The sequence below is a fragment of the Equus asinus genome, chromosome 1 (genome assembly GCF_041296235.1).
Source record: "Equus asinus isolate D_3611 breed Donkey chromosome 1, EquAss-T2T_v2, whole genome shotgun sequence".
NCBI lineage: Eukaryota > Metazoa > Chordata > Mammalia > Perissodactyla > Equidae > Equus > Equus asinus.
In genome coordinates, this window is record NC_091790.1 from 63219936 (window position 1) to 63241576 (window position 21641).

The following is a 21641-nucleotide window of genomic DNA, read 5'->3' on the forward strand; positions in this document are numbered from 1 at the left end:
TAGCAGACCCGGAGCAGAAGTTCTACTTCAGCCAGAGGAGGCCTAGAATGAAATTGCGTTTCACAGGCCTTTGTAAGAGATGTTCCCGGTAGGCTGTAAGAGCACTGTGCAGAGCGAGTTGTTTCTTAGCTTCCCAAAGAGCTGGAAGCAAGATGCTTTGGTGCCTATCTGAGAAGTTTCTAAACAATTCAGCACTTTGTGCCTTGAATCTCTAGGGCAATATAGCACAGCCAGAGCAGAAGTTATACTTCAGCCAGATCAGGCCTGCAAAGAAATTGCGTTTCACAGGCCTTTGTAAGAGATGTTCCCGGTAGGCTGTAAGAGCACTGTGGACAGCGAGTTGTTTCTCAGCTTCCCAAAGAGCTGGAAGCAAGATGCTTTGGAGCCTATCTCCCCCTTTGGAAACAAGGCACGGCTGTGGGCCTTGAAGCTCTAGGGCAATGTAGCACACCCAGAGCAGAAGTTCTACTTCAGATAGATCAGGCCTTCAAAGAAACTGCGTTTCACGGGCCTTTGTATGAGATTTTCCCTGAAGGATGTAAGAGCACTGTGCAGAGCGAGTTGTTTCATAGCTTCCCAAAGAGATGGAAGCAAGTTGCTTTGGGATCTATCTCCCACTTTGGAGACAAGGCAGGTTTTTGTGCCTTGATGCTCTAGGGCAATGTAGCACACCCAGAGCAGGAGTTCTACTTCAGCCAGATCAGTCCTGCCAAGAAACTGCGTTTCACAGGCCTTTGGAAGAGATGTTCCCAGTTGTCTGCAAGAGCACTGTGCAGACTGAGTTGTTTCTTAGATTCCCAATGAGCTGGAAGCAAGATGCTTTGGGGCCTATCTTCCCCTTTGGAAACAAGGCAGGGCTTTGAGTTTGAAGCTCTAGGGCAATGTAGCATACCCAGAGCAGGAGTTCTACTTCACCCATATCAGGCCTGCAAAGAAACTGCGTTTCACAGGCCTTTGTAAGAGATGTTCCCAGTAGGCTGTAAGAACACTGTGCAGAGCGATTTGTTTCTTAGCTTCCCAAAGAACTGGAAGCAATATGCTTTTTGGCGTATCTTTCCCTTTGGAAACAAGGCAGGGCTTTCAGCCTTGAAGCTCTAGAGCAATGTAGCACACCCACAGCAGAAGTTCTACTTCAGCCAGGTCAGACCTGCAGAGAAACTGCGTTTCACAGGCCTTTGTAAGAGATGTTCGCAGTAGGCTGTAAGAGCACTGTGCAGAGCGAGTTGTTTATTAGCTTCCCTAAGAGCTGGAAGCAAGACGCTTTGGGGCCTATCTCCGCCTATGGAAACAATTCAGCACTTTGTGCCTTGAAGCTCAAGGGCAACGTAGCACACCCAGTGCAGAAGAACTACTTCAGCCAGATCAGGCCTGCAAAGAAACTGCGTTTCACAGGCCTTTGTAAGAGATGTTCCCTATAGGCTGTAAGAAAACTGTGCAGAGCGAGTTGTTTCTTAGCTTCCCAAAGAGCTGGAAGCAAGATGCTTTGGAGCCTATCTCCCCCTTTGGAAACAAGGCACGGCTTTGGGCCTTGAAGCTCTAGGGCAATGTAGCACACCCAGAGCAGAAGTTCTACTTCAGATAGATCAGGCCTTCAAAGAAACTGCGTTTCACGGGCCTTTGTAAGAGATGTTCCCAGTAGTCTGTAAGAACACTGTGCAGAGCGATTTGTTTCTTAGCTTCCCAAAGAACTGGAAGCAATATGCTTTTTGGCATATCTTTCCCTTTGGAAACAAGGCAGGGCTTTCAGCCTTGAAGCTCTAGAGCAATGTTGCACACCCACAGCAGAAGTTCTACTTCAGCCAGATCAGGCCTGCCAAGAAACTGCGTTTCACAGGCCTTTGGAAGAGATGTTCCCAGTTGTCTGTAAGAGCACTGTGCAGACTGAGTTGTTTCTTAGCTTCCCAATGAGCTGGAAGCAAGATGCTTTGGGGACTATCTTCCCCTTTGGAAACAAGGCAGGGCTTTGAGTCTTGAAGCTCTAGGGCAATGTAGCACACCCAGAGCAGAAGTTCTACTTCAGCCAGAGGAGGCCTAGAATGAAATTGCGTTTCACAGGCCTTTGTAAGAGATGTTCCCGGTAGGCTGTAAGAGCACTGTGCAGAGCGAGTTGTTTCTTAGCTTCCCAAAGAGCTGGATGCAAGATGATTTGGGGCGTATCGCCCCCTATGGAAACAAGGCAGGCCTTTGCGCCTTGAAGCTCTAGGGCAATGTAGCATACCCAGAGCAGGAGTTCTACTTCACCCAGATCAGGCCTCCAAAGAAACTGCGTTTCACAGGCCTTTGTAAGAGATGTTCCCGATAGGCTGTAAGAGAACTGTGCAGAGTGAGTTGTTTCTTAGCTTCCCAAAGAGCTGGAAGCAAGATGCTTTGGTGCCTATCTGAGAACTTTTTAAACAATTCAGCACTTTGTGCCTTGAATCTGTAGGGCAATATAGCACACGGCAGAGCAGAAGTTCAACGTCAGCCAGATCAGGGCAGCGAAGAAAATGCGTTTCACAAGCCTTTGTAAGAGATGTTCCAGGTAGCCTGTGAGAGCACTGTGCAGAGCGAGTTGGTTCTTAGCTTCCCAAAGAGCTGCATGCAAGATGATTTGGGGCCTATCGCCCCCTTTGGGAACAAGGCAGGGCTTTGCGCCTTGAAGCTCTAGGGCAATGTAGCATACCCAGAGCAGGAGTTCTACTTCACCCATATCAGGCCTGCAAAGAAACTGCGTTTCACAGGCCTTTGTAAGAGATGTTCCCAGTGGGCTGTAAGAACACTGTGCAGAGCGATTTGTTTCTTAGCTTCCCAAAGAACTGGAAGCAATATGCTTTTTGGCGTATCTTTCCCTTTGGAAACAAGGCAGGGCTTTCAGCCTTGAAGCTCTAGAGCAATGTAGCACACCCACAGCAGAAGTTCTACTTCAGCCAGGTCAGGCCTGCAGAGAAACTGCGTTTCACAGGCCTTTGTAAGAGATGTTCGCAGTAGGCTGTAAGAGCACTGTGCAGAGCGAGTTGTTTCTTAGCTTCCCAAAGAGCTGGAAGCAAGACGCTTTGGGGCCTATCTCCGCCTTTGGAAACAATTCAGCACTTTGTGCCTTGAAGCTCAAGGGCAACGTAGCACACCCAGTGCAGAAGAACTACTTCAGCCAGATCAGGCCTGCAAAGAAACTGCGTTTCACAGGCCTTTGTAAGAGTTGTTCCCGGTAGGCTGTAAGAGCACTGTGGACAGCGAGTTGTTTCTCAGCTTCCCAAAGAGCTGGAAGCAAGATGCTTTGGAGCCTATCTCCCCCTTTGGAAACAAGGCACGGCTTTGGGCCTTGAAGCTCTAGGGCAATGTAGCACACCCAGAGCAGAAGTTCTACTTCAGATAGATCAGGCCTTCAAAGATACTGCGTTTCACGGGCCTTTGTATGAGATTTTCCCTGAAGGATGTAAGAGCACTGTGCAGAGCGAGTTGTTTCATAGCTTCCCAAAGAGATGGAAGCAAGTTGCTTTGGGATCTATCTCCCACTTTGGAGACAAGGCAGGTTTTTGTGCCTTGATGCTCTAGGGCAATGTAGCACACCCAGAGCAGGAGTTCTACTTCAGCCAGATCAGGCCTGCCAAGAAACTGCGTTTCACAGGCCTTTGGAAGAGATGTTCCCAGTTGTCTGCAAGAGCACTGTGCAGACTGAGTTGTTTCTTAGATTCCCAATGAGCTGGAAGCAAGATGCTTTGGGGCCTATCTTCCCCTTTGGAAACAAGGCAGGGCTTTGAGTTTGAAGCTCTAGGGCAATGTAGCAGACCCAGAGCAGAAGTTCTACTTCAGCCAGAGGAGGCCTAGAATGAAATTGCGTTTCACAGGCCTTTGTAAGAGATGTTCCCGGTAGGCTGTAAGAGCACTGTGCAGAGCGAGTTGTTTCTTAGCTTCCCAAAGAGCTGGAAGCAAGATGCTTTGGTGCCTATCTGAGAAGTTTCTAAACAATTCAGCACTTTGTGCCTTGAATCTCTAGGGCAGTATAGCACAGCCAGAGCAGAAGTTATACTTCAGCCAGATCAGGCCTGCAAAGAAATTGCGTTTCACAGGCCTTTGTAAGAGATGTTCCCGGTAGGCTGTAAGAGCACTGTGGACAGCGAGTTGTTTCTCAGCTTCCCAAAGAGCTGGAAGCAAGATGCTTTGGAGCCTATCTCCCCCTTTGGAAACAAGGCACGGCTGTGGGCCTTGAAGCTCTAGGGCAATGTAGCACACCCAGAGCAGAAGTTCTACTTCAGATAGATCAGGTCTTCAAAGAAACTGCGTTTCACTGGCCTTTGTAAGAGATGTTCCCAGTAGTCTGTAAGAACACTGTGCAGAACGATTTGTTTCTTAGCTTCCCAAAGAACTGGAAGCAATATGCTTTTTGGCGTATCTTTCACTTTGGAAACAAGGCAGGGCTTTCAGCCTTGAAGCTCTAGAGCAATGTTGCACACCCACAGCAGAAGTTCTACTTCAGCCAGATCAGGCCTGCCAAGAAACTGCGTTTCACAGGCCTTTGGAAGAGATGTTCCCAGTTGTCTGTAAGAGCACTGTGCAGACTGAGTTGTTTCTTAGCTTCCCAATGAGCTGGAAGCAAGATGCTTTGGGGACTATCTTCCCCTTTGGAAACAAGGCAGGGCTTTGAGTCTTGAAGCTATAGGGCAATGTAGCACACCCAGAGCAGAAGTTCTACTTCAGCCAGAGGAGGCCTAGAATGAAATTGCGTTTCACAGGCCTTTGTAAGTGTTGTTCACGATAGGCTGTAAGAGAACTGTGCAGAGCGAGTTGTTTATTAGCTTCCGAAAGAGCTGGAAGCAAGATGCTTTGGTGCCTATCTGAGAACTTTTTAAACAATTCAGCACTTTGTGCCTTGAATCTGTAGGGCAATATAGCACACGGCAGAGCAGAAGTTCAACGTCAGCCAGATCAGGGCAGCGAAGAAAATGCGTTTGACAAGCCTTTGTAAGAGATGTTCCAGGTAGCCTGTGAGAGCACTGTGCAGAGCGAGTTGGTTCTTAGCTTCCCAAAGAGCTGGATGCAAGATGATTTGGGGCCTATCGCCCCCTTTGGGAACAAGGCAGGGCTTTGCGCCTTGAAGCTCTAGGGCAATGTAGCATACCCAGAGCAGGAGTTCTACTTCACCCATATCAGGCCTGCAAAGAAACTGCGTTTCACAGGCCTTTGTAAGAGATGTTCGCAGTAGGCTGTAAGAGCACTGTGCAGAGCGAGTTGTTTCTTAGCTTCCCTAAGAGCTGGAAGCAAAACGCTTTGGGGCCTATCTCCGCCTTTGGAAACAATTCAGCACTTTGTGCCTTGAAGCTCAAGGGCAACGTAGCACACCCAGTGCAGAAGAACTACTTCAGCCAGATCAGGCCTGCAAAGAAACTGCGTTTCACAGGCCTTTGTAAGAGATGTTCCCTATAGGCTGTAAGAAAACTGTGCAGAGCGAGTTGTTTCTTAGCTTCCCAAAGAGCTGGAAGCAAGATGCTTTGGAGCCTATCTCCCCCTTTGGAAACAAGGCACGTCTTTGGGCCTTGAATCTCTAGGGCAATGTAGCACACCCAGAGCAGAAGTTCTACTTCAGATAGATCAGGCCTTCAAAGAAACTGCGTTTCACGGGCCTTTGTAAGAGATGTTCCCAGTAGTCTGTAAGAACACTGTGCAGAGCGATTTGTTTCTTAGCTTCCCAAAGAACTGGAAGCAATATGCTTTTTGGCCTATCTTTCCCTTTGGAAACAAGGCAGGGCTTTCAGCCTTGAAGCTCTAGAGCAATGTTGCACACCCACAGCAGAAGTTCTACTTCAGCCAGATCAGGCCTGCCAAGAAACTGCGTTTCACAGGCCTTTGGAAGAGATGTTCCCAGTTGTCTGTAAGAGCACTGTGCAGACTGAGTTGTTTCTTAGCTTCCCAATGAGCTGTAAGCAAGATGCTTTGGGGACTATCTTCCCCTTTGGAAACAAGGCAGGGCTTTGAGTCTTGAAGCTCTAGGGCAATGTAGCACACCCAGAGCAGAAGTTCTACTTCAGCCAGAGGAGGCCTAGAATGAAATTGCGTTTCACAGGCCTTTGTAAGAGATGTTCCCGGTAGGCTGTAAGAGCACTGTGCAGAGCGAGTTGTTTCTTAGCTTCCCAAAGAGCTGGATGCAAGATGATTTGGGGCGTATCGCCCCCTTTGGAAACAAGGCAGGCCTTTGCGCCTTGAAGCTCTAGGGCAATGTAGCATACCCAGAGCAGAAGTTCTACTTCACCCAGATCAGGCCTCCAAAGAAACTGCGTTTCACAGGCCTTTGTAAGAGATGTTCACGATAGGCTGTAAGAGAACTGTGCAGAGTGAGTTGTTTCTTAGCTTCCCAAAGAGCTGGAAGCAAGATGCTTTGGTGCCTATCTGAGAACTTTTTAAACAATTCAGCACTTTGTGCCTTGAATCTGTAGGGCAATATAGCACACGGCAGAGCAGAAGTTCAACGTCAGCCATTTCAGGGCAGCGAAGAAAATGCGTTTCACAAGCCTTTGTAAGAGATGTTCCAGGTAGCCTGTGAGAGCACTGTGCAGAGCGAGTTGGTTCTTAGCTTCCCAAAGAGCTGCATGCAAGATGATTTGGGGCCTATCGCCCCCTTTGGGAACAAGGCAGGGCTTTGCGCCTTGAAGCTCTAGGGCAATGTAGCATACCCAGAGCAGGAGTTCTACTTCACCCATATCAGGCCTGCAAAGAAACTGCGTTTCACAGGCCTTTGTAAGAGATGTTCCCAGTGGGCTGTAAGAACACTGTGCAGAGCGATTTGTTTCTTAGCTTCCCAAAGAACTGGAAGCAATATGCTTTTTGGCGTATCTTTCCCTTTGGAAACAAGGCAGGGCTTTCAGCCTTGAAGCTCTAGAGCAATGTAGCACACCCACAGCAGAAGTTCTACTTCAGCCAGGTCAGGCCTGCAGAGAAACTGCGTTTCACAGGCCTTTGTAAGAGATGTTCGCAGTAGGCTGTAAGAGCACTGTGCAGAGCGAGTTGTTTCTTAGCTTCCCAAAGAGCTGGAAGCAAGACGCTTTGGGGCCTATCTCCGCCTTTGGAAACAATGCAGCACTTTGTGCCTTGAAGCTCAAGGGCAACGTAGCACACCCAGTGCAGAAGAACTACTTCAGCCAGATCAGGCCTGCAAAGAAACTGCGTTTCACAGGCCTTTGTAAGAGATGTTCCCGATAGGCTGTAAGAGCACTGTGGACAGCGAGTTGTTTCTCAGCTTCCCAAAGAGCTGGAAGCAAGATGCTTTGGAGCCTATCTCCCCCTTTGGAAACAAGGCACGGCTTTGGGCCTTGAAGCTCTAGGGCAATGTAGCACACCCAGAGCAGAAGTTCTACTTCAGCCAGATCAGGCCTTCAAAGATACTGCGTTTCACGGGCCTTTGTATGAGATTTTCCCTGAAGGATGTAAGAGCACTGTGCAGAGCGAGTTGTTTCATAGCTTCCCAAAGAGATGGAAGCAAGTTGCTTTGGGATCTATCTCCCACTTTGGAGACAAGGCAGGTTTTTGTGCCTTGATGCTCTAGGGCAATGTAGCACACCCAGAGCAGGAGTTCTACTTCAGCCAGATCAGGCCTGCCAAGAAACTGCGTTTCACACTCCTTTGGAAGAGATGTTCCCAGTTGTCTGCAAGAGCACTGTGCAGAGTGAGTTGTTTCTTAGATTCCCAATGAGCTGGATTCAAGATGCTTTGGGGCCTATCTTCCCCTTTGGAAACAAGGCAGGGCTTTGAGTTTGAAGCTCTAGGGCAATGTAGCATACCCAGAGCAGAAGTTCTACTTCAGCCAGAGGAGGCCTAGAATGAAATTGCGTTTCACAGGCCTTTGTAAGAGATGTTCCCGGTAGGCTGTAAGAGCACTGTGCAAGGCGAGTTGTTTCTTAGCTTCCCAAAGAGCTGGAAGCAAGATGCTTTCGTGCCTATCTGAGAACTTTCTAAACAATTCAGCACTTTGTGCCTTGAATCTCTAGGGCAATATAGCACAGCCAGAGCAGAAGTTATACTTCAGCCAGATCAGGCCTGCAAAGAAATTGCGTTTCACAGGCCTTTGTAAGAGATGTTCCCGGTAGGCTGTAAGAGCACTGTGGACAGCGAGTTGTTTCTCAGCTTCCCAAAGAGCTGGAAGCAAGATGCTTTGGAGCCTATCTCCCCCTTTGGAAACAAGGCACGGCTGTGGGCCTTGAAGCTCTAGGGCAATGTAGCACACCCAGAGCAGAAGTTCTACTTCAGATAGATCAGGCCTTCAAAGAAACTGCGTTTCACGGGCCTTTGTATGAGATTTTCCCTGAAGGATGTAAGAGCACTGTGCAGAGCGAGTTGTTTCATAGCTTCCCAAAGAGATGGAAGCAAGTTGCTTTGGGATCTATCTCCCACTTTGGAGACAAGGCAGGTTTTTGTGCCTTGATGCTCTAGGGCAATGTAGCACACCCAGAGCAGGAGTTCTACTTCAGCCAGATCAGGCCTGCCAAGAAACTGCGTTTCACAGGCCTTTGGAAGAGATGTTCCCCGTTGTCTGCAAGAGCACTGTGCAGACTGAGTTGTTTCTTAGATTCCCAATGAGCTGGAAGCAAGATGCTTTGGGGCCTATCTTCCCCTTTGGAAACAAGGCAGGGCTTTGAGTTTGAAGCTCTAGGGCAATGTAGCAGACCCGGAGCAGAAGTTCTACTTCAGCCAGAGGAGGCCTAGAATGAAATTGCGTTTCACAGGCCTTTGTAAGAGATGTTCCCGGTAGGCTGTAAGAGCACTGTGCAGAGCGAGTTGTTTCTTAGCTTCCGAAAGAGCTGGAAGCAAGATGCTTTGGGGCCTATCTCCCCCTTCGCAAACAAGGCAGGACTTTGTGCCTTGCATCTCCTGGGCAATGCAGCACACGGCAGAGCAGAAGTTCAACGTCAGCCAGATCAGGGCAGCGAAGAAAATGCGTTTCACAGGCCTTTGTAAGAGATGATCCCGGTAGTCTGTAAGAGCTCTGAGCAGAGCGAGTTGTTTCTTAGCTTCCCTAAGAGCTGGAAGCAAGACGCTTTGGGGCCTATCTCCGCCTTTGGAAACAATTCAGCACTTTGTGCCTTGAAGCTCAAGGGCAACGTAGCACACCCAGAGCAGAAGAACTACTTCAGCCAGATCAGGCCTGCAAAGAAACTGTGTTTCACAGGCCTTTGTAAGAGATGTTCTATAGGCTGTTATAAAACTGTGCAGAGCGAGTTGTTTCTTAGCTTCCCAAAGAGCTGGAAGCAAGATGCTTTGGAGCCTATCTCCCCCTTTGGAAACAAGGCACGGCTTTGGGCCTTGAATCTCTAGGGCAATGTAGCACACCCAGAGCAGAAGTTCTACTTCAGATAGATCAGGCCTTCAAAGAAACTGCGTTTCACGGGCCTTTGTAAGAGATGTTCCCAGTAGTCTGTAAGAACACTGTGCAGAGCGATTTGTTTCTTAGCTTCCCAAAGAACTGGAAGCAATATGCTTTTTGGCGTATCATTCCCTTTGGAAACAAGGCAGGGCTTTCAGCCTTGAAGCTCTAGAGCAATGTTGCACACCCACAGCAGAAGTTCTACTTCAGCCAGATCAGGCCTGCCAAGAAACTGCGTTTCACAGGCCTTTGGAAGAGATGTTCCCAGTTGTCTGCAAGAGCACTGTGCAGACTGAGTTGCTTCTTAGATTCCCAATGAGCTGGAAGCAAGATGCTTTGGGGCCTATCTTCCCCTTTGGAAACAAGGCAGGGCTTTGAGTTTGAAGATCTAGGGCAATGTAGCAGACCCGGAGCAGAAGTTCTACTTCAGCCAGAGGAGGCCTAGAATGAAATTGCGTTTCACAGGCCTTTGTAAGAGATGTTCCCGGTAGGCTGTAAGAGCACTGTGCAGAGCGAGTTGTTTCTTAGCTTCCCAAAGAGCTGGAAGCAAGATGCTTTGGTGCCTATCTGAGAAGTTTCTAAACAATTCAGCACTTTGTGCCTTGAATCTCTAGGGCAATATAGCACAGCCAGAGCAGAAGTTATACTTCAGCCAGATCAGGCCTGCAAAGAAATTGCGTTTCACAGGCCTTTGTAAGAGATGTTCCCGGTAGGCTGTAAGAGCACTGTGGACAGCGAGTTGTTTCTCAGCTTCCCAAAGAGCTGGAAGCAAGATGCTTTGGAGCCTATCTCCCCCTTTGGAAACAAGGCACGGCTGTGGGCCTTGAAGCTCTAGGGCAATGTAGCACACCCAGAGCAGAAGTTCTACTTCAGATAGATCAGGCCTTCAAAGAAACTGCGTTTCACGGGCCTTTGTATGAGATTTTCCCTGAAGGATGTAAGAGCACTGTGCAGAGCGAGTTGTTTCATAGCTTCCCAAAGAGATGGAAGCAAGTTGCTTTGGGATCTATCTCCCACTTTGGAGACAAGGCAGGTTTTTGTGCCTTGATGCTCTAGGGCAATGTAGCACACCCAGAGCAGGAGTTCTACTTCAGCCAGATCAGTCCTGCCAAGAAACTGCGTTTCACAGGCCTTTGGAAGAGATGTTCCCAGTTGTCTGCAAGAGCACTGTGCAGACTGAGTTGTTTCTTAGATTCCCAATGAGCTGGAAGCAAGATGCTTTGGGGCCTATCTTCCCCTTTGGAAACAAGGCAGGGCTTTGAGTTTGAAGCTCTAGGGCAATGTAGCATACCCAGAGCAGGAGTTCTACTTCACCCATATCAGGCCTGCAAAGAAACTGCGTTTCACAGGCCTTTGTAAGAGATGTTCCCAGTAGGCTGTAAGAACACTGTGCAGAGCGATTTGTTTCTTAGCTTCCCAAAGAACTGGAAGCAATATGCTTTTTGGCGTATCTTTCCCTTTGGAAACAAGGCAGGGCTTTCAACCTTGAAGCTCTAGAGCAATGTAGCACACCCACAGCAGAAGTTCTACTTCAGCCAGGTCAGAGCTGCAGAGAAACTGCGTTTCACAGGCCTTTGTAAGAGAAGTTCGCAGTAGGGTGTAAGAGCACTGTGCAGAGCGAGTTGTTTCTTAGCTTCCCAAAGAGCTGGAAGCAAGACGCTTTGGGGCCTATCTCCGCCTATGGAAACAATTCAGCACATTGTGCCTTGAAGCTCAAGGGCAACGTAGCACACCCAGTGCAGAAGAACTACTTCAGCCAGATCAGGCCTGCAAAGAAACTGCGTTTCACAGGCCTTTGTAAGAGATGTTCCCTATAGGCTGTAAGAAAACTGTGCAGAGCAAGTTGTTTCTTAGCTTCCCAAAGAGCTGGAAGCAAGATGCTTTGGAGCCTATCTCCCCCTTTGGAAACAAGGCACGGCTTTGTGCCTTGAATCTCTAGGGCAATGTAGCACACCCAGAGCAGAAGTTCTACTTCAGATAGATCAGGCCTTCAAAGAAACTGCGTTTCACGGGCCTTTGTAAGAGATGTTCCCAGTTGTCTGTAAGAGCACTGTGCAGACTGAGTTGTTTCTTAGCTTCCCAATGAGCTGGAAGCAAGATGCTTTGGGGACTATCTTCCCCTTTGGAAACAAGGCAGGGCTTTGAGTCTTGAAGCTCTAGGGCAATGTAGCAGACCCAGAGCAGAAGTTCTACTTCAGCCAGAGGAGGCCTAGAATGATATTGCGTTTCACAGGCCTTTGTAAGAGATGTTCCCGGTAGGCTGTAAGAGCACTGTGCAGAGCGAGTTGTTTCTTAGCTTCCGAAAGAGCTGGAAGCAAGATGCTTTGGGGCCTATCTCCCCCTTCGCAAACAAGGCAGGACTTTGTGCCTTGCATCTCCTGGGCAATGCAGCACACGGCAGAGCAGAAGTTCAACGTCAGCCAGATCAGGGCAGCGAAGAAAATGCGTTTCACAGGCCTTTGTAAGAGATGATCCCGGTAGTCTGTAAGAGCTCTGTGCAGAGCCAGTTGTTTCTTAGCTTCCCTAAGAGCTGGAAGCAAGACGCTTTGGGGCCTATCTCCGCCTTTGGAAACAATTCAGCACTTTGTGCCTTGAAGCTCAAGGGCAACGTAGCACACCCAGAGCAGAAGAACTACTTCAGCCAGATCAGGCCTGCAAAGAAACTGCGTTTCACAGGCCTTTGTAAGAGATGTTCTATAGGCTGTAAGAAAACTGTGCAGAGCGAGTTGTTTCTTAGCTTCCCAAAGAGCTGGAAGCAAGATGCTTTGGAGCCTATCTCCCCCTTTGGAAACAAGGCACGGCTTTGGGCCTTGAATCTCTAGGGCAATGTTGCACACCCACAGCAGAAGTTCTACTTCAGCCAGATCAGGCCTGCCAAGAAACTGCGTTTCACGGGCCTTTGGAAGAGATGTTCCCAGTTGTCTGCAAGAGCACTGTGCAGACTGAGTTGTTTCTTAGATTCCCAATGAGCTGGAAGCAAGATGCTTTGGGGCCTATCTTCCCCTTTGGAAACAAGGCAGGGCTTTGAGTTTGAAGATCTAGGGCAATGTAGCAGACCCGGAGCAGAAGTTCTACTTCAGCCAGAGGAGGCCTAGAATGAAATTGCGTTTCACAGGCCTTTGTAAGAGATGTTCCCGGTAGGCTGTAAGAGCACTGTGCAGAGCGAGTTGTTTCTTAGCTTCCCAAAGAGCTGGAAGCAAGATGCTTTGGTGCCTATCTGAGAAGTTTCTAAACAATTCAGCACTTTGTGCCTTGAATCTCTAGGGCAATATAGCACAGCCAGAGCAGAAGTTATACTTCAGCCAGATCAGGCCTGCAAAGAAATTGCGTTTCACAGGCCTTTGTAAGAGATGTTCCCGGTAGGCTGTAAGAGCACTGTGGACAGCGAGTTGTTTCTCAGCTTCCCAAAGAGCTGGAAGCAAGATGCTTTGGAGCCTATCTCCCCCTTTGGAAACAAGGCACGGCTGTGGGCCTTGAAGCTCTAGGGCAATGTAGCACACCCAGAGCAGAAGTTCTACTTCAGATAGATCAGGCCTTCAAAGAAACTGCGTTTCACGGGCCTTTGTATGAGATTTTCCCTGAAGGATGTAAGAGCACTGTGCAGAGCGAGTTGTTTCATAGCTTCCCAAAGAGATGGAAGCAAGTTGCTTTGGGATCTATCTCCCACTTTGGAGACAAGGCAGGTTTTTGTGCCTTGATGCTCTAGGGCAATGTAGCACACCCAGAGCAGGAGTTCTACTTCAGCCAGATCAGTCCTGCCAAGAAACTGCGTTTCACAGGCCTTTGGAAGAGATGTTCCCAGTTGTCTGCAAGAGCACTGTGCAGACTGAGTTGTTTCTTAGATTCCCAATGAGCTGGAAGCAAGATGCTTTGGGGCCTATCTTCCCCTTTGGAAACAAGGCAGGGCTTTGAGTTTGAAGCTCTAGGGCAATGTAGCATACCCAGAGCAGGAGTTCTACTTCACCCATATCAGGCCTGCAAAGAAACTGCGTTTCACAGGCCTTTGTAAGAGATGTTCCCAGTAGGCTGTAAGAACACTGTGCAGAGCGATTTGTTTCTTAGCTTCCCAAAGAACTGGAAGCAATATGCTTTTTGGCGTATCTTTCCCTTTGGAAACAAGGCAGGGCTTTCAACCTTGAAGCTCTAGAGCAATGTAGCACACCCACAGCAGAAGTTCTACTTCAGCCAGGTCAGAGCTGCAGAGAAACTGCGTTTCACAGGCCTTTGTAAGAGAAGTTCGCAGTAGGGTGTAAGAGCACTGTGCAGAGCGAGTTGTTTCTTAGCTTCCCAAAGAGCTGGAAGCAAGACGCTTTGGGGCCTATCTCCGCCTATGGAAACAATTCAGCACATTGTGCCTTGAAGCTCAAGGGCAACGTAGCACACCCAGTGCAGAAGAACTACTTCAGCCAGATCAGGCCTGCAAAGAAACTGCGTTTCACAGGCCTTTGTAAGAGATGTTCCCTATAGGCTGTAAGAAAACTGTGCAGAGCAAGTTGTTTCTTAGCTTCCCAAAGAGCTGGAAGCAAGATGCTTTGGAGCCTATCTCCCCCTTTGGAAACAAGGCACGGCTTTGTGCCTTGAATCTCTAGGGCAATGTAGCACACCCAGAGCAGAAGTTCTACTTCAGATAGATCAGGCCTTCAAAGAAACTGCGTTTCACGGGCCTTTGTAAGAGATGTTCCCAGTTGTCTGTAAGAGCACTGTGCAGACTGAGTTGTTTCTTAGCTTCCCAATGAGCTGGAAGCAAGATGCTTTGGGGACTATCTTCCCCTTTGGAAACAAGGCAGGGCTTTGAGTCTTGAAGCTCTAGGGCAATGTAGCAGACCCAGAGCAGAAGTTCTACTTCAGCCAGAGGAGGCCTAGAATGATATTGCGTTTCACAGGCCTTTGTAAGAGATGTTCCCGGTAGGCTGTAAGAGCACTGTGCAGAGCGAGTTGTTTCTTAGCTTCCGAAAGAGCTGGAAGCAAGATGCTTTGGGGCCTATCTCCCCCTTCGCAAACAAGGCAGGACTTTGTGCCTTGCATCTCCTGGGCAATGCAGCACACGGCAGAGCAGAAGTTCAACGTCAGCCAGATCAGGGCAGCGAAGAAAATGCGTTTCACAGGCCTTTGTAAGAGATGATCCCGGTAGTCTGTAAGAGCTCTGTGCAGAGCCAGTTGTTTCTTAGCTTCCCTAAGAGCTGGAAGCAAGACGCTTTGGGGCCTATCTCCGCCTTTGGAAACAATTCAGCACTTTGTGCCTTGAAGCTCAAGGGCAACGTAGCACACCCAGAGCAGAAGAACTACTTCAGCCAGATCAGGCCTGCAAAGAAACTGCGTTTCACAGGCCTTTGTAAGAGATGTTCTATAGGCTGTAAGAAAACTGTGCAGAGCGAGTTGTTTCTTAGCTTCCCAAAGAGCTGGAAGCAAGATGCTTTGGAGCCTATCTCCCCCTTTGGAAACAAGGCACGGCTTTGGGCCTTGAATCTCTAGGGCAATGTTGCACACCCACAGCAGAAGTTCTACTTCAGCCAGATCAGGCCTGCCAAGAAACTGCGTTTCACGGGCCTTTGGAAGAGATGTTCCCAGTTGTCTGCAAGAGCACTGTGCAGACTGAGTTGTTTCTTAGATTCCCAATGAGCTGGAAGCAAGATGCTTTGGGGCCTATCTTCCCCTTTGGAAACAAGGCAGGGCTTTGAGTTTGAAGCTCTAGGGCAATGTAGCAGACCCAGAGCAGAAGTTCTACTTCAGCCAGAGGAGGCCTAGAATGAAATTGCGTTTCACAGGCCTTTGTAAGAGATGTTCCCGGTAGGCTGTAAGAGCACTGTGCAGAGCGAGTTGTTTCTTAGCTTCCCAAAGAGCTGGAAGCAAGATGCTTTGGTGCCTATCTGAGAAGTTTCTAAACAATTCAGCACTTTGTGCCTTGAATCTCTAGGGCAATATAGCACAGCCAGAGCAGAAGTTATACTTCAGCCAGATCAGGCCTGCAAAGAAATTGCGCTTCACAGGCCTTTGTAAGAGATGTTCCCGGTAGGCTGTAAGAGCACTGTGGACAGCGAGTTGTCTCTCAGCTTCCCAAAGAGCTGGAAGCAAGATGCTTTGGAGCCTATCTCCCCCTTTGGAAACAACGCACGGCTTTGGGCCTTGAATCTGTTGGGCAATGTAGCACACCCAGAGCAGAAGTTCTACTTCAGATAGATCAGGCCTTCAAAGAAACTGCGTTTCACGGGCCTTTGTATGAGATTTTCCCTGAAGGATGTAAGAGCACTGTGCAGAGCGAGTTGTTTCATAGCTTCCCAAAGAGATGGAAGCAAGTTGCTTTGGGATCTATCTCCCACTTTGGAGACAAGGCAGGTTTTTGTGCCTTGATGCTCTAGGGCAATGTAGCACACCCAGAGCAGGAGTTCTACTTCAGCCAGATCAGGCCTGCCAAGAAACTGCGTTTCACAGGCCTTTGGAAGAGATGTTCCCAGTTGTCTGCAAGAGCACTGTGCAGACTGAGTTGTTTCTTAGATTCCCAATGAGCTGGAAGCAAGATGCTTTGGGGCCTATCTTCCCCTTTGGAAACAAGGCAGGGCTTTGAGTTTGAAGCTCTAGGGCAATGTAGCATACCCAGAGCAGGAGTTCTACTTCACCCATATCAGGCCTGCAAAGAAACTGCGTTTCACAGGCCTTTGTAAGAGATGTTCCCAGTAGGCTGTAAGAACACTGTGCAGAGCGATTTGTTTCTTAGCTTCCCAAAGAACTGGAAGCAATATGCTTTTTGGCGTATCTTTCCCTTTGGAAACAAGGCAGGGCTTTCAGCCTTGAAGCTCTAGAGCAATGTAGCACACCCACAGCAGAAGTTCTACTTCAGCCAGGTCAGACCTGCAGAGAAGCTGCGTTTCACAGGCCCTTGTAAGAGATGTTCGCAGTAGGCTGTAAGAGCACTGTGCAGAGAGAGTTGTTTCTTAGCTTCCCAAAGAGCTGGAAGCAAGACGCTTTCGGGCCTATCTCCGCCTTTGGAAACAATTCAGCACTTTGTGCCTTGAAGCTCAAGGGCAACGTAGCACACCCAGTGCAGAAGAACTACTTCAGCCAGATCAGGCCTGCAAAGAAACTGCGTTTCACAGGCCTTTGTTAGAGATGTTCCCTATAGGCTGTAAGAAAACTGTGCAGAGCGAGTTGTTTCTTAGCTTCCCAAAGAGCTGGAAGCAAGATGCTTTGGAGCCTATCTCCCCCTTTGGAAACAAGGCACGGCTTTGGGCCTTGAATCTCTAGGGCAATGTAGCACACCCAGAGCAGAAGTTCTACTTCAGATAGATCAGGCCTTCAAAGAAACTGCGTTTCACGGGCCTTTGTAAGAGATGTTCCCAGTAGTCTGTAAGAACACTGTGCAGAGCGATTTGTTTCTTAGCTTCCCAAAGAACTGGAAGCAATATGCTTTTTGGCGTATCTTTCCCTTTGGAAACAAGGCAGGGCTTTCAGCCTTGAAGCTCTAGAGCAATGTTGCACACCCACAGCAGAAGTTCTACTTCAGCCAGATCAGGCCTGCCAAGAAACTGCGTTTCACAGGCCTTTGGAAGAGATGTTCCCAGTTGTCTGTAAGAGCACTGTGCAGACTGAGTTGTTTCTTAGCTTCCCAATGAGCTGGAAGCAAGATGCTTTGGGGACTATCTTCCCCTTTGGAAACAAGGCAGGGCTTTGAGTCTTGAAGCTCTAGGGCAATGTAGCAGACCCAGAGCAGAAGTTCTACTTCAGCCAGAGGAGGCCTAGAATGAAATTGCGTTTCACAGGCCTTTGTAAGAGATGTTCCCGGCAGGCTGTAAGAGCACTGTGCAGAGCGAGTTGTTTCTTAGCTTCCGAAAGAGCTGGAAGCAAGATGCGTTGGGGCCTATCTCCCCCTTCGCAAACAAGGCAGGACTTTGTGCCTTGCATCTCCTGGGCAATGCAGCACATGGCAGAGCAGAAGTTCAACGTCAGCCAGATCAGGGCAGCGAAGAAAATGCGTTTCACAGGCCTTTGTAAGAGATGATCCCGGTAGTCTGTAAGAGCTCTGTGCAGAGCGAGTTGTTTCTTAGCTTCCCTAAGAGCTGGAAGCAAGACGCTTTGGGGCCTATCTCCGCCTTTGGAAACAATTCAGCACTTTGTGCCTTGAAGCTCAAGGGCAACGTAGCACACCCAGAGCAGAAGAACTACTTCAGCCATATCAGGCCTGCAAAGAAACTGCGTTTCACAGGCCTTTGTAAGAGATGTTCCCGGTAGGCTGTAAGAGCACTGTGCAGAGCGAGTTGTTTCTTAGCTTCCCAAAGAGCTGGAAGCAAGATGCTTTGGTGCCTATCTGAGAAGTTTCTAAACAATTCAGCACTTTGTGCCTTGAATCTCTAGGGCAATATAGCACAGCCAGAGCAGAAGTTATACTTCAGCCAGATCAGGCCTGCAAAGAAATTGCGTTTCACAGGCCTTTGTAAGAGATGTTCCCGGTAGGCTGTAAGAGCACTGTGGACAGCGAGTTGTTTCTCAGCTTCCCAAAGAGCTGGAAGCAAGATGCTTTGGAGCCTATCTCCCCCTTTGGAAACAAGGCACGGCTGTGGGCCTTGAAGCTCTAGGGCAATGTAGCACACCCAGAGCAGAAGTTCTACTTCAGATAGATCAGGCCTTCAAAGAAACTGCGTTTCACGGGCCTTTGTATGAGATTTTCCCTGAAGGATGTAAGAGCACTGTGCAGAGCGAGTTGTTTCATAGCTTCCCAAAGAGATGGAAGCAAGTTGCTTTGGGATCTATCTCCCACTTTGGAGACAAGGCAGGTTTTTGTGCCTTGATGCTCTAGGGCAATGTAGCACACCCAGAGCAGGAGTTCTACTTCAGCCAGATCAGGCCTGCCAAGAAACTGCGTTTCACAGGCCTTTGGAAGAGATGTTCCCCGTTGTCTGCAAGAGCACTGTGCAGACTGAGTTGTTTCTTAGATTCCCAATGAGCTGGAAGCAAGATGCTTTGGGGCCTATCTTCCCCTTTGGAAACAAGGCAGGGCTTTGAGTTTGAAGCTCTAGGGCAATGTAGCAGACCCGGAGCAGAAGTTCTACTTCAGCCAGAGGAGGCCTAGAATGAAATTGCGTTTCACAGGCCTTTGTAAGAGATGTTCCCGGTAGGCTGTAAGAGCACTGTGCAGAGCGAGTTGTTTCTTAGCTTCCGAAAGAGCTGGAAGCAAGATGCTTTGGGGCCTATCTCCCCCTTCGCAAACAAGGCAGGACTTTGTGCCTTGCATCTCCTGGGCAATGCAGCACATGGCAGAGCAGAAGTTCAACGTCAGCCAGATCAGGGCAGCGAAGAAAATGCGTTTCACAGGCCTTTGTAAGAGATGATCCCGGTAGTCTGTAAGAGCTCTGAGCAGAGCGAGTTGTTTCTTAGCTTCCCTAAGAGCTGGAAGCAAGACGCTTTGGGGCCTATCTCCGCCTTTGGAAACAATTCAGCACTTTGTGCCTTGAAGCTCAAGGGCAACGTAGCACACCCAGAGCAGAAGAACTACTTCAGCCAGATCAGGCCTGCAAAGAAACTGTGTTTCACAGGCCTTTGTAAGAGATGTTCTATAGGCTGTAAGAAAACTGTGCAGAGCGAGTTGTTTCTTAGCTTCCCAAAGAGCTGGAAGCAAGATGCTTTGGAGCCTATCTCCCCCTTTGGAAACAAGGCACGGCTTTGGGCCTTGAATCTCTAGGGCAATGTAGCACACCCAGAGCAGAAGTTCTACTTCAGATAGATCAGGCCTTCAAAGAAACTGCGTTTCACGGGCCTTTGTAAGAGATGTTCCCAGTAGTCTGTAAGAACACTGTGCAGAGCGATTTGTTTCTTAGCTTCCCAAAGAACTGGAAGCAATATGCTTTTTGGCGTATCATTCCCTTTGGAAACAAGGCAGGGCTTTCAGCCTTGAAGCTCTAGAGCAATGTTGCACACCCACAGCAGAAGTTCTACTTCAGCCAGATCAGGCCTGCCAAGAAACTGCGTTTCACAGGCCTTTGGAAGAGATGTTCCCAGTTGTCTGCAAGAGCACTGTGCAGACTGAGTTGTTTCTTAGATTCCCAATGAGCTGGAAGCAAGATGCTTTGGGGCCTATCTTCCCCTTTGGAAACAAGGCAGGGCTTTGAGTTTGAAGATCTAGGGCAATGTAGCAGACCCGGAGCAGAAGTTCTACTTCAGCCAGAGGAGGCCTAGAATGAAATTGCGTTTCACAGGCCTTTGTAAGAGATGTTCCCGGTAGGCTGTAAGAGCACTGTGCAGAGCGAGTTGTTTCTTAGCTTCCCAAAGAGCTGGAAGCAAGATGCTTTGGTGCCTATCTGAGAAGTTTCTAAACAATTCAGCACTTTGTGCCTTGAATCTCTAGGGCAATATAGCACAGCCAGAGCAGAAGTTATACTTCAGCCAGATCAGGCCTGCAAAGAAATTGCGTTTCACAGGCCTTTGTAAGAGATGTTCCCGGTAGGCTGTAAGAGCACTGTGGACAGCGAGTTGTTTCTCAGCTTCCCAAAGAGCTGGAAGCAAGATGCTTTGGAGCCTATCTCCCCCTTTGGAAACAAGGCACGGCTGTGGGCCTTGAAGCTCTAGGGCAATGTAGCACACCCAGAGCAGAAGTTCTACTTCAGATAGATCAGGCCTTCAAAGAAACTGCGTTTCACGGGCCTTTGTATGAGATTTTCCCTGAAGGATGTAAGAGCACTGTGCAGAGCGAGTTGTTTCATAGCTTCCCAAAGAGATGGAAGCAAGTTGCTTTGGGATCTATCTCCCACTTTGGAGACAAGGCAGGTTTTTGTGCCTTGATGCTCTAGGGCAATGTAGCACACCCAGAGCAGGAGTTCTACTTCAGCCAGATCAGTCCTGCCAAGAAACTGCGTTTCACAGGCCTTTGGAAGAGATGTTCCCAGTTGTCTGCAAGAGCACTGTGCAGACTGAGTTGTTTCTTAGATTCCCAATGAGCTGGAAGCAAGATGCTTTGGGGCCTATCTTCCCCTTTGGAAACAAGGCAGGGCTTTGAGTTTGAAGCTCTAGGGCAATGTAGCATACCCAGAGCAGGAGTTCTACTTCACCCAGATCAGCTCTGCAAAGAAACTGCGTTTCACAGGCCTTTGTAAGAGATGTTCCCAGTAGGCTGTAAGAACACTGTGCAGAGCGATTTGTTTCTTAGCTTCCCAAAGAACTGGAAGCAATATGCTTTTTGGCGTATCTTTCCCTTTGGAAACAAGGCAGGGCTTTCAACCTTGAAGCTCTAGAGCAATGTAGCACACCCACAGCAGAAGTTCTACTTCAGCCAGGTCAGAGCTGCAGAGAAACTGCGTTTCACAGGCCTTTGTAAGAGAAGTTCGCAGTAGGGTGTAAGAGCACTGTGCAGAGCGAGTTGTTTCTTAGCTTCCCAAAGAGCTGGAAGCAAGACGCTTTGGGGCCTATCTCCGCCTATGGAAACAATTCAGCACATTGTGCCTTGAAGCTCAAGGGCAACGTAGCACACCCAGTGCAGAAGAACTACTTCAGCCAGATCAGGCCTGCAAAGAAACTGCGTTTCACAGGCCTTTGTAAGAGATGTTCCCTATAGGCTGTAAGAAAACTGTGCAGAGCAAGTTGTTTCTTAGCTTCCCAAAGAGCTGGAAGCAAGATGCTTTGGAGCCTATCTCCCCCTTTGGAAACAAGGCACGGCTTTGTGCCTTGAATCTCTAGGGCAATGTAGCACACCCAGAGCAGAAGTTCTACTTCAGATAGATCAGGCCTTCAAAGAAACTGCGTTTCACGGGCCTTTGTAAGAGATGTTCCCAGTTGTCTGTAAGAGCACTGTGCAGACTGAGTTGTTTCTTAGCTTCCCAATGAGCTGGAAGCAAGATGCTTTGGGGACTATCTTCCCCTTTGGAAACAAGGCAGGGCTTTGAGTCTTGAAGCTCTAGGGCAATGTAGCAGACCCAGAGCAGAAGTTCTACTTCAGCCAGAGGAGGCCTAGAATGATATTGCGTTTCACAGGCCTTTGTAAGAGATGTTCCCGGTAGGCTGTAAGAGCACTGTGCAGAGCGAGTTGTTTCTTAGCTTCCGAAAGAGCTGGAAGCAAGATGCTTTGGGGCCTATCTCCCCCTTCGCAAACAAGGCAGGACTTTGTGCCTTGCATCTCCTGGGCAATGCAGCACACGGCAGAGCAGAAGTTCAACGTCAGCCAGATCAGGGCAGCGAAGAAAATGCGTTTCACAGGCCTTTGTAAGAGATGATCCCGGTAGTCTGTAAGAGCTCTGTGCAGAGCCAGTTGTTTCTTAGCTTCCCTAAGAGCTGGAAGCAAGACGCTTTGGGGCCTATCTCCGCCTTTGGAAACAATTCAGCACTTTGTGCCTTG